Source organism: Pinus tabuliformis, chromosome 6 (genome assembly GCF_031772625.1).
Source record: "Pinus tabuliformis cultivar Carrire ecotype Pingquan chromosome 6, CPIR1, whole genome shotgun sequence".
Taxonomy (NCBI): domain Eukaryota; kingdom Viridiplantae; phylum Streptophyta; class Pinopsida; order Pinales; family Pinaceae; genus Pinus; species Pinus tabuliformis.
Genome location: NC_142292.1, coordinates 1,909,084,933 through 1,909,102,435, shown reverse-complemented (window position 1 = coordinate 1,909,102,435; position 17,503 = coordinate 1,909,084,933).

Genomic DNA, 17,503 nt, shown 5'->3' with positions numbered 1-17,503 from the left:
CAATCAAATGATAGCGAGGGTGAGTTGTCTACCATATCCAATTGATGCCTTGTTAGCATGTAAATTATATATATGCTCCATTCTAAGCTCTTTAGTATGAAGCCTATGGGATGACATCATGCTTACATCATTGTCGCCATATGGAACCACAATATTGGTCCACTTGTCACACATTTTTTTCTCACTTGAGTACCCAAAGACGTCAAAACTACATGCCACGTTTTCTCCATACTTCCACATCATGTTGGTTTCATCCGTGGATTACATCATACCTTACTTCATCTCTTTTTCACCCTTTTAAGCTTTCCAGGTAGAGTATCCAAGATGAGCTATGAAGTGGGACATATGTCTACCAATAAAAATGCAGTGAGTCATCCATTGTCTTATCATGTCATCCTAGTGCTTCCATATAGGGCCTTCATCTCTGTGTCTGTTTAAAAATTTCGAGTTAACTCCTCTAGGTTTAGTCATCATGTGGGACCTCTATTGGCTAATCAAACTTTTCTCCACTACTTCTCTACCTAGAAACATCTACCTAGTTTTCCTTTATTGACTCTACCTGTAGATCTACCATATTTGGTAAAAGGTGTCGAACATGGTGATCAGTTTGACCCTTATCCATAATTAGCTCTACAAATTGGAATTTGGACGCACTTATGCTTTTATTGGAAATAAGTTCTGATCCACAATGCCATTTGTAGACTTCAATATACCATTGGAAGGATGTTTCCAAGCACTATGGAACTATGCCACTTCTAGGAGAAGCTGAGCTAATATATTGAGGAATAAGCTCCTCCAAAGTGTGGGACTCCATAAACGCCATTAATATAATATGTTAGCTTGTTACCTCATCCTAATACAATGATGGTTCTCTACCAAGGACTATAACAAGCATCGAACTCCCCCTAAGGGTGAAATCAATTACAAGACATTAGATGCAACCAACCATTCACATAATGCCAACTTCCCAACAATATTCCACTTTGGAAATGATGACAAGAAACCAATCTCCCCCCTAATACCAAGCAATGGATTTCTCCATATTTTACTTCCCCTACAATCAATAAAATTCTCCCCTTTTGAGATAAATGGCAAAGGATGCACCCAAAAGCTCCCCCTCAAACTTGGTAGCCTACTCTTCAATTGATCCCACAAGCTAAGTAATTGAAAATTCTCATTGTGATTGAGTCATTTGGTTGGAGGTGAGACAACTCCTATTTGTTGCCTAAGATCTTCAAAGGGTTCTCGTGCAAGTGGTTTAGAAAAAATATCTATAATATGCTCACTAGTGGCCACATATTCAATTCGAACAACGTTAGCATCATCTTTTTCTTGTAGCAAATGTAACTTGATGGGAATGTGCTTGGTCTTTGAGTGGATGACAGTATTTTTAGAAATGTTGATAACACTAGTATTGTCACTCATTATTGGAATTGAATAAGTCAATTTTTCCTTGATTTCCTTTAAGGTATAATCATCCACATAATTTGTGTGAAACATGTGGCAAAAAATATATATATCACTTCACACTACAAGAAAAAATTACATTGTTGAGTGGCGAAAAATGTCACCATAAGCTCATTGGTGACGATCAAAAGAGCCTCGTCACCAAAACGTCAACGTCACCAAAGGTGGCATTGCAAAAAGTATAGGTGTTTTAGTGACACTCAAAGTCCATCACCAATAATGATTTATAATGATGTATAGAAACTGTCACAATTTCATATGAGAAATGGTGGCGGACCATAGCCTCCGTCATCAAAAACTAAACATCACCAAAGGTGGTGTCGCTAAAAGTATAGGTGTTGCAGTGACATTCAAAGTCCATCACCAATAATTATTTATAATGATGGATAGTGACTGTCACCATTTCATATGATCAATGGTGATGGATCATAGCCTCCTTCAGCAAAAACTGAATTTCACGAAAGGTTCCATCGTCAAAAGTATACATGTTATGGTGACATTCAAGGTCCTTCACGAATATTGATTATAGTGATGGATAGTGACCGTCACAATTTGATAAAAAAACAATGATTTATTGTGATAAATCATTCATGGTTGTCACTATTGTTACATATAGATGGTGACATTCGTTGACCATCACCAAAAGCCACATGACGAGAAGTATAGGTGTTGTGGTGACATTCAAGGTCCATCACGAATAATGACTATAATGATGGACACCGACCATCACCATTTCATATCAACAAAAACTATTCATGGTTACAGACCTTTGAGGGTCGTCATTATTAATGCGTATATAGTGGTATTCGTTGATCGTCACCATTTCATATGTTGATCAGGGTCAAAAAATGTCACCGAAGCTCATTAGTGATGGTCAAAAGAGGCTCTGTCACCAAAAATTGATCGTCGTCATTCCATATGGATGTGAGGCACAATGGAATCGAACCACCAACCTCCTTCTTGTAAAGTAGGTGATCTTCAATTGAGCTAGCACCCTTTAAAGAATTAGACTTTTAAAAATTAGACCTTGAAACTTCATAAATTCTAAATTCTAAAACTTTCAATAAATTAAAGTCTCTGCAATATTTTACTAAATAAGAAAAGCAACATCAAAGTTGCAAGTCCCTACCTAATGGTTATGGAAGTTATGAAAAGTGGGTGGAAGGAAAAATAGTTATATATAAGAGAATCAATATGTTCAGTTGAATACTCAATTAAAAGTGAAATTTTGAAGACATTTATAATCTATAAATGACCTCTAACTAGCAAATGCACCAAATATTGCAAAGGATATGTCATAAGTAGATAGCATATGGAAGAAGAAAATTGATGAAAACAGATGCAATATGTTATAGGTTGAGTGAAAGAAACATTAAATGTTGTTTTTGTTTGGTGTTTAGATATCTGAATGATATCTAAAATTCTGTGCAAATGTAACACATATCTTTTGAAGCCATGAACGACATATGATTATATATATATATATATATATATATATATATATATATATATATACCAACATGCAATTTTGAATTTCACAAGTGAGTACTCAAAACATGAAAACAACCAACAAATAAAAGAAATTGACTTGGACGTAAAGCAATAGCTTCACCTTCAGTCTTGAGATGCTTCTGTTTATTTGAATTTAACTCGTGACATTCTTTATGTGACAAGGAATCAAAATCATCACTAGTATTAAATTAATCTAACACACACTTTGGATATCCCACTGACATCTGTGTTTTTGTTGCCATTCCTGAAAACCATGGAGTTTCCTATCAATAGTAGAATGAGATGTGTTCCCCCTCCTCATGAACACATTCCTTATTAACCATTGTTACTTGATAGAAAACAAAGAGACAATATAATATTAGCATACACAAAATCCCCTACCGAAATATAATCATAACTTAACAAAGAAGTCTAAAAGGTTTACTTAACTAATAAACTTTGTATTTGGAAATATTGTTTCTTTAGATTTAAAAAAGACTATGTTGTACAACATTTCTCTCTACTTATCTAGGCAATTGTCACACAATAGAAATCTACAGCGCCTAAAGTAAAAGACAATTTTTCTCAAGAAAATAAATTTAGAAAAGAGCTTTGAAAACTTTAATTTTTTCATCAAAGCTTTAATTAATTTAATAACAAAATAGATGGAGTTTGAAAATCCAAATCATTCATAGCAAAAAAATAGGACAATGGCGACAATCGTTATTCATACAAATAAAGCTAGAGTCACTATTGGCATTGCAGATAACTGAAATTTGGGTAGTTGTCTAATATTTAGAGCTTATTTTTTAGGAAGACTCATCAATACCATCATTTTTTTCCATGTCATGTTGTGTCTCTAGATCCAGATCAGGTAGTTTTCCATTCTCAAATTCTACCTTTCAAGTATTGATTTCTCACTCACCCTTTAAAACATAATTTTACCACTCCATTTTATTTTGTTTTGTCAAGAGAATTTGCAAAGACCTTCCCATCCTCTCTTTTACATCATTAATAACCATCCATCAATGATATAAAGAATAACAGATACACAAAAAAGGCCAAAGATGTGCTTGTTGGATACCTATGTTCTAGGACTCATCTTACCTTACTAGTGCAAAGAGATCACCATGAGAAAATAACATCCACATGGAATTTATAAAACTTTTTTAAATCAAGCTCCAAAAACCAATCAAAATATGAACATCCTTTTAAGCAATAAAATCTCGGACTTAAAATAAAAGTGGCCTAGAATTTAATGTTATATCATCCATGTCAAGTAACTAACATCGTGTGAGAAATACAAGCCATTAATATTGGATTAGTGAAATAATTGATCTGATAAAGCTCAGAAATAGATAACTTACAACTAAGAAATGAAAATAAATGACTTAGAACTAAGACATGAGGTTGTAATTTCAACCGTGTCATTAAATAACTCTTCTCTATGTCACTGACCATTAAACTTTTTCTGATACCAGGTGGAAGTGGTATTGTAACATTTACCTCTCATAGTATGTTTCCACGACTACTTCTCAAGATCTGTTGTTTAACAACATCTGGGGCTAGATAAGATACATGCAAAAACCATCAACATGAAATTGAAATCTACATCGTTGTAAAAAAAATCAGAGGAAAAATATATCCACAAATTGAAATAAATTGTAGGATACCTCATTCCTTCAACATGATTATCTTTTCATGGACAATAAAAAAGTAAATCTGGAGAAATGTAATTTTTTTCAGATTTTGAAAATGAAATCTTTTGCATATTCTCTGAACTATTGATGAAAAAAGTCGGCTAAAGCCTGTCAGCATCAACATTATAGTAAAACATAAAGGGACCGCTCCAACACATATATAATCCTAAACATAAGTGTCTATACATATAAGTATTTATTGAGGACATTGCATTTTGTGAAAATGTGGTAGTCAAATAATTGAAATAACACAATTTATGGTACCACTTCCTTACGAAGACCATTCATTTAGGTATTTACGATGTCCATTTAGGCGTTTCTTGAAAGTTCAAACAATTAACATTTAGCCTAAAAAAGATCATATTTGAAAAGAAGATAACCCAAATATGTAGAGTATATATCTCACATTTATATATCCTAATTTCCAGAAATTGAAATGACACTTTTTAGCATATTATTGTGAATTCAACCCAAAATGCTAGAAAAAATTATTGACGGTTATTTTGCTAATATAGAAGTTTTATACATGCATTTGTTTAGATAGTTAGCTTGGAATCTCAAGCATATATAAGGATGCACATAATACGTTACATGTTTAGTGCTTGTGTGTGAACTTGGGACAACGAAGTTCAACATTTAACAGTTTTCCTACAATATGAACAGGCCGAATAGGTGAACAATAGTATTGTACGTATGTGTTATGAATATATGTATTTCAGGCCAATAAGAGTATGGTTGGAATAGTCATGTCTAGCCCTTCCAAGTTTTCCTATAATTTTCATTGGTCTAATAGGTGAACAATAGAACTATAGGTGTGTATTCTACATCACTTATCTAAATCCAACACCTTTAGCACATAAATTTCAAAGAATATGTCTAGAACTTGCAGGTAATTTGCAAAAGGAAAGAGCCGGCTTGATTGCTTATAGAGAAGAATATATTCTTACATTTTTCAATGTAAATTCATGACACTTTTCCAAGCTTAGATGGAACAAAAAGGAACGAAGCTAGAAGTTTATTTAAATAATCCTTACTTAGAGAGGATAAAATGTTAGCCCTTTTTTTGTTAAGAAGCATAAATGTAAAAACTTTAAGAAATTCAGTGAAGAGACTATAGAAATGTTCGTATCAAACCACTAACATAAACAAAGCTAAGAAATATTTCTTTGTAAAAGAAATATTCATATTCAAATTAACAAGAGAGTGACCTTTTAACATAGTTAATGCACTAGTGTTGTTGTTACAATATTTGGCCGAAACAATAAACAGAAAGAAACCCATTTTCTATTTAGTAGGAGCATGTTGGGAAAATAATCTCACAATAATACCCATCATTCAACATTCTGACCCACTAAATCACTTTTGAATACTTTTGGAGTCCTTCAAAAAAGTACTTAAAAGCTGTGAAAAATGTCATAACAATACTTTTAGCTATAGAACAAACATTTCAAGCTTGCCTCTCTTTTATGATATGGATATTTGTCCTTCAAACAGAGTTATGTGGCAGAGAACCACTTTCACCCTTTAGAGAAATTGTGGTTGTAAATGCATGATGAACTCTCTTAGCACAAATATGCTCTTAGTATGATATAGGATTCTCAGACTAGTGCCAAGTTTAAGGGTGCCAAAATCAACATATTTTTTACAAATTTCATGTTGAGAAACCTCCAAATCTGTTTCCAGGAAAACTCAATTTAAATGGAATTTTTTTTGTATAATGGTTGTGATTCATATGGATGCATATTAATATATATGTTTTTTTCCTAAATTTGAATAATTTATGTTATTTTTTGTGACCTTTTAGCATAGTTAATCCACTAGTGTTGTTACAATATTTGGCTCAAACAATAAAAAAAAACCATTTTTAATTTAGTAAGAGCATGGTAGGCAAATAATCTCACAATAATACCCATCATTCAACATTCTGACCCACTAAATCACTTTTACATCCTTCTGATGTCCCTTAACAAAGTATTTAAAAGTTTTGAACAATGTCATAACAATACTTCTAGCTATAGAGAAATCATTTCATGCTTGCCTATGTTTTATGATATGGATATTTGTCCCTGAAACAGAGTTATGTAGCACATAACCACTTTCACCCTTAAGAAAAAATGTGGCTGTAAATGCACACTAAACTCTCTTAGCACAAATATGCTTTTAGTATGGTATACGATTCTCACACTAGTGCCAAGTTTAAGGTTGCCAAAGACTTTAGTTTTTAACTATGATATGGTGCACGCTTGGCTTCAAGACACCATATTCTTTAGGAATTTCATGTTGGGAAACCTCCAAATCTGTTTCAAGGAAAACACAAGTTAAATGGAAATTTTTTTGTATATTGGTTGCAATTCATATGGATGCACATTAATACATATGTTTTTTTCCTAAATATGAATAATTTATATATTTTTTGGTGAAGGAATTTTTTATCTAGCTTTTATCTGTTCCAATTCGATTTGATAGTAGAAAGAACTCAGGAACTTGAGAGGGTAAATTGATATCCTACCCAGCCAAATTCAATTTCCAATTGTGATGTGACTGTTTTTTGTGACACAATTGTGAAATGTTGTATTGATGTCTTCTTTAATCTAGTTATGTGAAAATTTGCGTGAGTGACTCCTGATTACATGTTTCTTAATATTTTTGAATCACAACTTTTTTTGAAAATTCACAACATATAAATGTAAAAGAAAAGAGTCTAGAAGACATATATTTATTACTAAAATTGTGATAAGCAACAACTTTCTTTGATGAAACCTCCCTTGAATTGATTTCATAGAATCTAAGATAAGGAAAAAAATAATCATAATGAAAAAAAAATCTTAGAAGGCTTCAAAAAATCCTTAGTTTTGGAATAGTGGCCATTAACCTACGCAACTAGTAAACCTGTAATTTAAAGAGTCAACAACTTATAATTACATAAATTAAATGGATACATGTCAAAATGAAAAACAAAATTTACGAGGAGGCTTCACAAAATCCTTAGTTTTGGAATAGCCGCCATTGATATATGCAACTAGTAAACCTTGATTTAATGAGTCAACAATTTATAATTGCATAGATCAAATGGATACATGTCAAATTTATGGTTTCATTTTTATTTTTTTATCCATGACCATTGATATTGCAAAACTCTTTATTCAACATCAAATACATTTAAAATTGAAAAAATGCTTCCGAAAACATCAAATTCCACAAGAGGAATAAAAATATTTTTGTATAATTTTTTAATTAAAACATGTTTTTGAATGTATAAAGAGATTTAGTTATTGAAAAAATATTTCATTTTTTGATTGCAGGTTCTTTACACATTAGTAAATAAGAAAGAGGAGTTTGGCCAACTTACAGAACAGTTATATGTCAAGTACAAGAATATTTATAAATAAACTTTTTCAATGCCCACTAGACTTTGAGAATGCTATTGAATGTGATTATACTTGTTACTCATAGGATGGATTTTGAGCATGGTATTGAGTTCAGTACTAGGTGGATTTTATTTTTGGACTTGAAGGGTTGTTGCTATAATATCTACCCTTGTTGTTTTTTTATGTTAGTGGTTCTATTCATTTTGATAAATGAAATGATTATTAATTATTAATGAGTTTCTTCGGAAGTGTGATGTGGAGTTTTAGTATACCATATAAGTTTAAGTTTATCATGAAGAGTTTTGGTATACCATAGAAGTTTAAGTTTATCAAGAATCTGTGAGAGTTGGAGCATAAGCTATGTTTTCTTTGTCATGGTCATGGTTTGGGTTATGCTAGTGATGTTGGGAATGTTGTATCAATGTCTTATTTGAACTAGTTACGACAACATTTGGGGGAATGACTGGTGAAGACTTGAGCATAAGCTATGACTTATATGTCATGGTCATGGTTTGGGTTATGCTAGTGATGTTGGAAATGGTGTATCTGTCTTCTTTAAACTGGTTATGTCAACATTTGGGTGAATGATTAGTGAAGACCTTCTTATCATGCTTATTACTATGAGTAGGTCATCCACATGATATAGTTTGAACTTTAGATGTGTCATTTCTTTTGAGTTTGGAGATGTATACAAATTTTGATTCAATTTTTACAATGCTTTTGTTATCATTAGGTAGTAAAGGCTTTACAATTTAGTTTGATGCCAGTTTAGATTCTAGAGTCAACTAGATTAATGGTAAGGGATAAGGACTACTAAACACAACATAAAACCATAACCAAACCTACCATAGTCTACAAATAAAAAAGTTCACACTTCTTAGTGTCAAGTTTGGATAAACTTCAGATTTCCTTAATTGCCAAATTTAGGCAAAGGCCTATGAAATATCAAAATTCATTATAGATTAAGCTCCAAATTACATAATAGACCCAATATGGAATCAAAACATCAAGAAAAAAAATAACATAACTAGAAAATAATGATATTTTATGCTTATATATTGAGTAAAGAATCACCATACTTTACATCTTGTTTGGATACTAACGTTACCATTTTTTAAATCAATAAGATTCATTTTTACATCCTGCTAGGATACTACTACAATATTTTCCTTAAAATGAATCAAAATCATTTTAAAATCCAACATGGGTACTAAAAAAACATTTTCTATAAAAAAAAACATTCATTTTTATACTAATGATAGAGTGAAGTGAAGTTAGAAGGATTTTCTCAAGGAGGCTCCCAAAGGACTGGACTCAAACATCAAGTGAGTGGCTGAATAATTCTCAAATTCAATGACAACATCTAATTGTTAATAAGTGCCAAAAGCAATATCACGCAATCAATATAAGTGATACCAAAACTGAAGTTTTTCAATTAAATGTCAAGGCCAACAAAAGGATGCCCTCTCTGATCAACAACAAATATGCTGATGTGAAAGTATATTGTGTTTAGGCGAGTGAAAGTTTCTTAGTAACACAGAGGTGTTTCAATGGAAAAGTCTATGTTATTATATAACATACTTGAATTGGTCAATGGTAAATATTAGATCATATATTCAATATAATTTGAAAATTTTTCCTAACTAACTAATGTGTATATGATGTGTTAAATGAATTTATTAAATACATGGTATTGCAACTCATCATTTTATGAGCGTTCTTTGGGGACCTAATTGAACTTGGTAGAAAAACAAAATTTGAACTTCAATCTAACTATAAAGTGGCTTTTAAGTCACAAATATGAAAAAAAAACTTATTTTTATGTAGGAAATGTGTAAAAGGAATGATTTTTAAGTCCCAAATGCATAAAAGAAGGTTGAAAAGCTATGACAAATAAAACAAGGTTGAAAAGGTATGACAAATAGGTGGATCCAATTTAAAGATCTTGGAAAACTACAAGCTGTGGAGGATGCAGATGAAAGATTATCTGTATTAGAGAGATCTGTACCTACCATTGAGCGAAAAGACAAATAAGCTGACGAGTATGACAGACACAAAATGGGATATTCTTGACAGAAAGGCACTTGGAACAATACAGTTATGCCTAGTGGTGTTGATAGCATTTAATATTTCAAAGGAAATAACAATAGAGGGTTTAATGTCAGCATTGGCCAAACTATATGAAAAACCCTCGACCTCAAATAAGGTATTTCTTATGAAGCGTTTATTTAATATGAAGATGTCAGAAGGTGGATCTATTGCAGACCATTTAAATGATTTTAATACAACTACAAGTCTGTTAAGTTCTATAGGGGCAAATTTTGATGATGAAGTTAGGGCTCTGTTATTTCTGTGCTCATTTCCAGAAAGTTGGAATGGCTTAGTTATGGCCATTAGTAACTCTGTCTCTTGATCTAATACTTTGAAGTTTGATTATGTTGTTGGTGCAATCCATAGTGAGGAAATGTGATGGAAAAGCTCCGGTGAGACATCAAGCAATGCTTTGACTGCAGAGACTAGGGGAAGAAAAATCGAAAGTGGAAAGAGCCCAGGATATTGCTTTAAGTCAAGAAAAGGAATATCCAAGTCCATATCGGGGATAGTGTGCTAGAAATGTGGGAAGAAAGGACACCTGAAGAAAGATTGCAAGTCTTGGAAGGTAAAAGAAGGAGATGCATAGCAAGAAACTAACCATGAAGCAAATGTAACAGGTGATGTGTTGCAGGATGCTTTGATTCTTTCATTAGAAAATATTATTGATGCTTGGGTGGTCGATTCAAGGGCCTCATTCCATGCCACACCTAATAAGAAACATTTTCATGATTATGTTCAAGGAGATTTTGGACAGGTTCGGTTGGGTGATGATAAACCTTGTAAAATCATTGGAATGGGTACAGTTTTCATGAAACAACAGAATGGAGATCAATGGCTATTGAAGGAGGTAAGGCATGTTCCAGATCTGAAGAAAAATCTGATTTCAATAGGGCAGCTGGGAGGTGAAGGTTGCGTAAGTACTTTCACAGATAAAACCTGGAAGGTCACTAAAGGATCCTTGGTAATAGCGAAAGGAAGAAAGGTTGGTACATTGTATTTATGCAATGGTATTTCTAATTATGTTAATGCTTTAACCTCTACAGGAGAAGATACAACATTGTGGCATCATAGGCTTGGGCACATGAGTGAGAAGGGGATGCAGATTGTTCAGTCAAGAAATTTGTTGCCGGGTTTGAAGGATGTTGATTTAAAATTCTGTGAGAATTGTGTTTATGGAAAACATAAGAGAGTCAGATTCCTTAGAGTTGGGAAAGAAAAGAAGAGAGAAAAATTAGAGCTTGTGCATACTGATGTATGGGGACCTGCTCAGGTATCATCTCTTGGTGGTTCTTCTTATTACGTTACTTTTGTTGATGATGCAACTAGAAAAACTTGGATTTATTGTATTCGAAATAAATCTGATGTATTTGATACTTTCAAGAAATGGAAAGCTTTGGTTGAAATTGAGATAGGAAAAACATTGAAGTGTCTCAGATCAGATATTGGAGGTGAATATTGTAGCAAAGAGTTTGATAAGTACTGTTCAGAAAATGAAATTCATAGAGAGAAGACAGTTCCAAGAACACCACAAGAAAATGGCTTGTCAGAAAGGATGAACAGGACAATCATGGAGCGTGCAAGGTGCATGAGATTGCATGCAGGATTGTCTTTACAATTTTGGGCAGATGGTGTGGATACTACTATTTATCTAATAAAAAGAGGGCCTTGAAGTTCATTGGATGGTAGTATTCTAGAGGAGGCATGGACAGGTAAAAAGTTAAACTACTCTTTTTTAAAGACTTTTGGTTGTAAAGCCTTTGTCCACATTAACAAAGAAAATAGAACAAAGCATGGAGAAAAATAAAAGAAATGTACGTTTATTGGATACGGTGTTAATGATTTTGATTATCGCTTATATGATTATGAAAATCACAAAATCATTAGGAGCAGAGATGTAATATTCAAAGAAAAGGTCTTGTATAAGAATCAGTTGTAGGAAAAGAAACAGGAAAGAGAAAACAGAGAATACACACTGCTGGACGATATCATAGGAAAAGTGATGGTGCATGAAAATCATAATGATCAACAGCTAGAACAACAACCACAACAGCGAAAAGCACCTCAAACACTTGCACGTGGTGTTAGAAGATCTACCATGATAAGTAAACCCACTGAGCGATACTCTCCTTCATTATATTATGTATTGTTGACTAATTCTGGTGAACCAGAATGTTATGAAGAAGCAGTGTAGGTAGAAACCAGGAAGAAGTGGGAGCAAGCCATGAAAGAAGAGATGGACTCCTTAGCACATAACCAGACTTGAGATTTAGTCAGGTTGCCTGCAAGTAAAACAACATTGCAGAATAAATGGGTTTACAAGTTGAAGGAAGAAGATGGAGGTAGAAAAAGGTATAAAGCTAGACTTGTGGTGAAAGGGTTTGCATAGAAAAAGGGTATAGACTTTGATGAGATATTTTCTCCTGTTGTGAAAATGACTTCAATCCGAACTATTCTATGTCTAGTAGAAACTGAATATTTGCATCTTGAGCAGTTAGATGTAAAGACAACCTTTCCCCATGGGGATTTGGAGGAAGAGATATATATATACAGTAGCCACAAGGATATGAGGTAAAAGGGAAGAAGAAACTAGTGCACAGGTTGAAGAAGAGCTTGTATGGCATAAAACAGGCTCCAAGGTAGTGGTATCTAAAATTTGACAGGTTTATGTCTAAACAAGGTTATACTAGATGTCACTCTGATCGTTGTGTTTATCTCAAGAGGCAAAATGATGGCAGCTATATTATATTGTTATTGTATGTAGATGACATGCTTGTTACAGGTTCTAACATGTAGGAAATAAATGTGCTCAAAAGGAAATTGGCAAACTCATTTGCAATGAAGGATTTGGGTGCTGCAGAACAAATCCATGGTATGAGAATAACTAGAGACAGGGCGAATCGAAAATTAACATTGTCTCAAAGTGAGTACATAGAAGAGGTGTTGAAAAGGTTTAATATGTAGAATGCAAAACCAGTTAGTATACCTTTGGCTAGCCATTTCAAATTAAGTAAGGAGGCGTGTCACAAGACTCAGGAAGAAATGGCCCATATGTCTAAATTTCCATATGCATCACCAGTTGGAAGCTTAATGTATGCAATGGTCTACACAAGGCCTGATATTGCACATGCAATGGGAGTTGTAAGCAAGTAAATGAATGATACAGGAAAAGAACATTGGATGGCAATGAAGTGGATTCTCAGGTATTTGAGAGGTAGCAGAAATCAAGCATTATGCTTTGGTGGTTCAAACATTGCTCTATAGGGATATCTTGATGCAAATATGGCAGGTGACAGAGATAACGAGAGGAGCACTACAGGATATGTATTTACTGTAGGTGGAACAACTCTCAGTTGGGTTTCAAAACTGCAAAGTGTTGTTGCACTTTCAACAACAGAAGTAGAATATGTTGTTGCTACAGAGGCTAGTAAAGAAATGATTTGGTTACAAAGGTTTCTCGATGAATTCGGTAAACAGCTGGAGTTGGGCAGGTTATACAATGATAGCCAGAGTGCCATACATCTTGCAAAGAACTCTGCATTTCATTCGAATACTAAGCATATATGGCTCAATTACCATTTCATATGGTCAGCATTGGAAGATGGATAGTTGAAGCTGGAAAAGATACATACTAGCCAGAATCCTGCATACAGGTTAACAAAAGTTGTAACCAAACAGAAATTAAGAATCTGCTCAGTTTCAATTGGTCTTCAAGTATGGTGAAGAAGATGAGAAACAACCATGTCCAATGTGGAGTCATTGTATAGCAAATGAAGTAGCGGTGGAGTTGCTATAATCAGTCTCCAAGTGGGAGATTGTTGGGTGTGGAGTCTAATTTTCTTCTGTATTCAAAGGTTTCAGCCAGATGTATACCCCAGGAAGACTGTACACCCCTCCATGCGGGGGAGTGCAGGGGGGACTTGTCGCCCCCGCGGGAGTTCGGGGGGGCTAATCCCCCCGGTTGGGGGACCCGGGGGCCAGCGGTCCCCCGGCGGGGGTTCAGGGATAGCACCCCCGAAGCTAAAAGTAGATGTAAAATTTCCTTATAAAGGTCTAGTAGTTTTTAGTCAATCTAGGCCCTTGATTAGGGGGATGATCTAATGGTAGAAGTTATGATTAGTTTAGGGTTTTTTGCCCTAGAAGGCAACCCCTCACTATATATGAGGGAATTGTATTGCGTCTATGGATATCTGTATTCTAAGTGAGGAAGAGAGAGGAGATTGAGAGCAAAGAGGGAGTTACAATGGATCTGTTGTAGGTTGTATCTCTTCAGTGTGCTCGATAATATAATAAATGAAGGACTAGCTATTTCTCCGTGGACGTAGCCCAAACTGGGTGAACCACGTATATTTGTGTCTCTCTTGTTTTATACGTTTTTTGTGTTCATGTTTTTGCAATATTTTATGTGTTCCATTGCTCTGTAATATATAATTTTCTAACAAGAAAAACAATGTAAACATAGCCAATGGAAAGTGCATCAACCTAGTCTTCATTCTACTGGATAAAACCTTTGAAATCTCCCTTACTTTGGACAAAGAGATCTTGAAAATTAAACCCCATACATAGTACTCAACCTCATAGATATTTTAGTGCACACAGAACACCACCCTAAAAATTATATACTCTTGTTCACAAAAATAGAATTGTGACAACATGTTGGAAGATGTTGGAAGATTAGCCATACTTTTTCATGTGTAATGTTTATGTTCATGTGGTTCAATTCCTTCATTTTCTAGTTGAAGTAACCCGTAAAGTACAAAATTTTTTAGTATGTTATACAAATTAGCGTAAACCTAATTGAAACTAAATTTTTATAAGTTTGATGTATTTTCTTTTTATATCCTTGACTCACAATGGGGATGATGTCAATTTATATTGTAAAGGGGTAAATTTGATGGTTAACCATTCTAAGTGATTACTACTTGTTTTTAATGTGATGGAAGATAATATTTCAATCCTCTAACATCAAAATCAATGGCTCAAAATGGTAGAGGTGGCATGGGACGAGAGTTGTTCTAGGTTGTAATAAATGAAGTTTCATAATGAATTTGTTATTTAAATGTACAGTCATCTTGATATTATATTAAGATTATCTTATTATTATTATAAAAAAATATATTTTTTTATAAAAATCCTCAACAAATATATATCTGTATCTATCTATCTATATATATATACATATACATATACATATACATATACATATACATATATATAGTTGGTGAGTGTACATCATGACCATTTTTAAAAATAACACCTAAATAGAGCATGAAATTAAACCCATGACACAAAATCTTGGAGTGCCTTTTTTTTCTAAATTAGACTAATTATATTAATGTAACAAAAGTAGTACAAGGAGGCACTAGCCTCTATAGAGAAAGCCCCAAATTATGCCATGTTCAACAACAAAAGATTGGGAAGAGACTGCCCGCACCAGGGAAACCAGTCCAAAACTATAAGAGTTTGTTTCCCACGCAAGGGTAGCAGCTTGTAACACCAGAGTCGAACAATTTTTTGAAAATTCATCGACATTGACAACATTGCATAAAAAACACTAGAATAGACCCATAGTATTAGGAGCTGGGAACCCAGAACTTGAAAAACATTGACCAACTATTGAGAGGAGGAGGTTCTTCCACTATCACACACCTGTATGCCTCCATGTCATCTTCTGCATCCTATTTATCTCTCAGAGTTTCTTCCCTGTTCTTGAAGTGGCCTGGATTTGTGCGTCCCTAAGTTGCTTCTGTGTGTCCCTGAGCTATTTCCACGGGATTATCTCTTGCTAGTGGTGTTCCATGCCTCAGTATTGTAGGCTAGGTCTTCAGAGTTTTGTGGCTCCTCTCTAAATGCCACCGAAATAGTCATTGTTATGTAGGGACATTCCAGTGAGCAGCGAAATTGAAATTGTGCAGAATGAATGAGCTATAAAGATGATACATAGGTAGTAGGAGGCTGGGAAGCAGCGTTAACAGGCTGAGGACCTATAATCTGAGCCTGCCCCCGACTGCTACGAGTGGTTGGGTAGCATCCAAATAAATGAGCCGTCAAAGGGGAGGATGAGTCAGAGGGGGACAAGTGAGAGAGGGACAAGGAGGGGGGCAACCTTCCACTGCTACTGCCCCTCTTGTAGCACATTTGAGGATGCAGACGAGGCATGCTCACGTGGCAAAAATTGAGCGAATGGGGATGAGAAGGAGCAGTGCCAAAGAACGAGTGGTAAATGGGAACAAAAGGACCTGTAATCAGTGGTTCAGAGCAGAGATTCAAGACCGAAGAACCAGTCCATAGCAAGGATAATTTTAGGGGCGAATGTTCGCCCTTTGGCGAAATTAAGGGGTTTTAAATTTTTAGTGGGCGAATATTTTGTATCATAGTACATTTTTACAAATCACCTCAAATAGCCCACCTTATTTTAAGGGGGAGGGTAAAAAAGGTAAATTTAGCCCTTGAAATTAGGACTTACAACCTTCCATTCGCCCATTTTCAAGAATAGGTTTTATTTAAGTGAATCCATTCGCCCATTTTCAAGAATAGGTTTTATTTATGTGAATCCTATGGGCCAAATACCATATTTATAAAAGAGGTATGGTAAATTAATAAAAATATAAATAAATGAGAGGTATGGTAAATTAATAAAAATATAAATAAATGAGAGGTATGGTAAATAAATAAAACATTTTTTATATTTACTCCATAAGTCACCTTATATACATGTAAGGGTGTAAACAAATAAAAATATAAGTAAAGTGGAGGTATAGTAAATAAATAAAACGTCTTTTTATACTTACTCAAAAGGTATGGTAAATAAATAAAAATATAAATAAACTAGACGTATCGTAAATAAATAAAACCTCTTTTTATATTTAGTCCATAACCCTCGTTCTATTTATGAAGGCTCAAGAAAGAGGTTTTATTTAAGTGAATCCTATGGGCCAAATACCATATTTGTAAAAGAGGTATGGTAAATTAATAAAAAATATAAATAAATGAGAGGTATGGTAAACAAATAAAACATTTTTTTATATTTACTCCATAAGTCACCTTATATTTACGAACACTCAAAAAATGGGTTATATTTAGGTGAAACCTATGGCCAAAATACTATGGGACAAATACCACGGACTAGATTGTTATTAATACCATGCAAAAAAGCATTATTAACCCTACTATTAGAATTAATAAAAATAAAAATGGCACATGGTATTGACCCATGGTATTCACCAAAATGGCACATGGTATTGACCCATGGTATTCACCTGGAATGTAGCCTATTTAAATGGGGGAATTAAACCAGCATGTAGCCCATGCTAAGATTCACTAGGACTTTACAAAGTTTTATTATTTAGTGAAAGACTCGCCAAGATCTTACAAGATTTTATAATT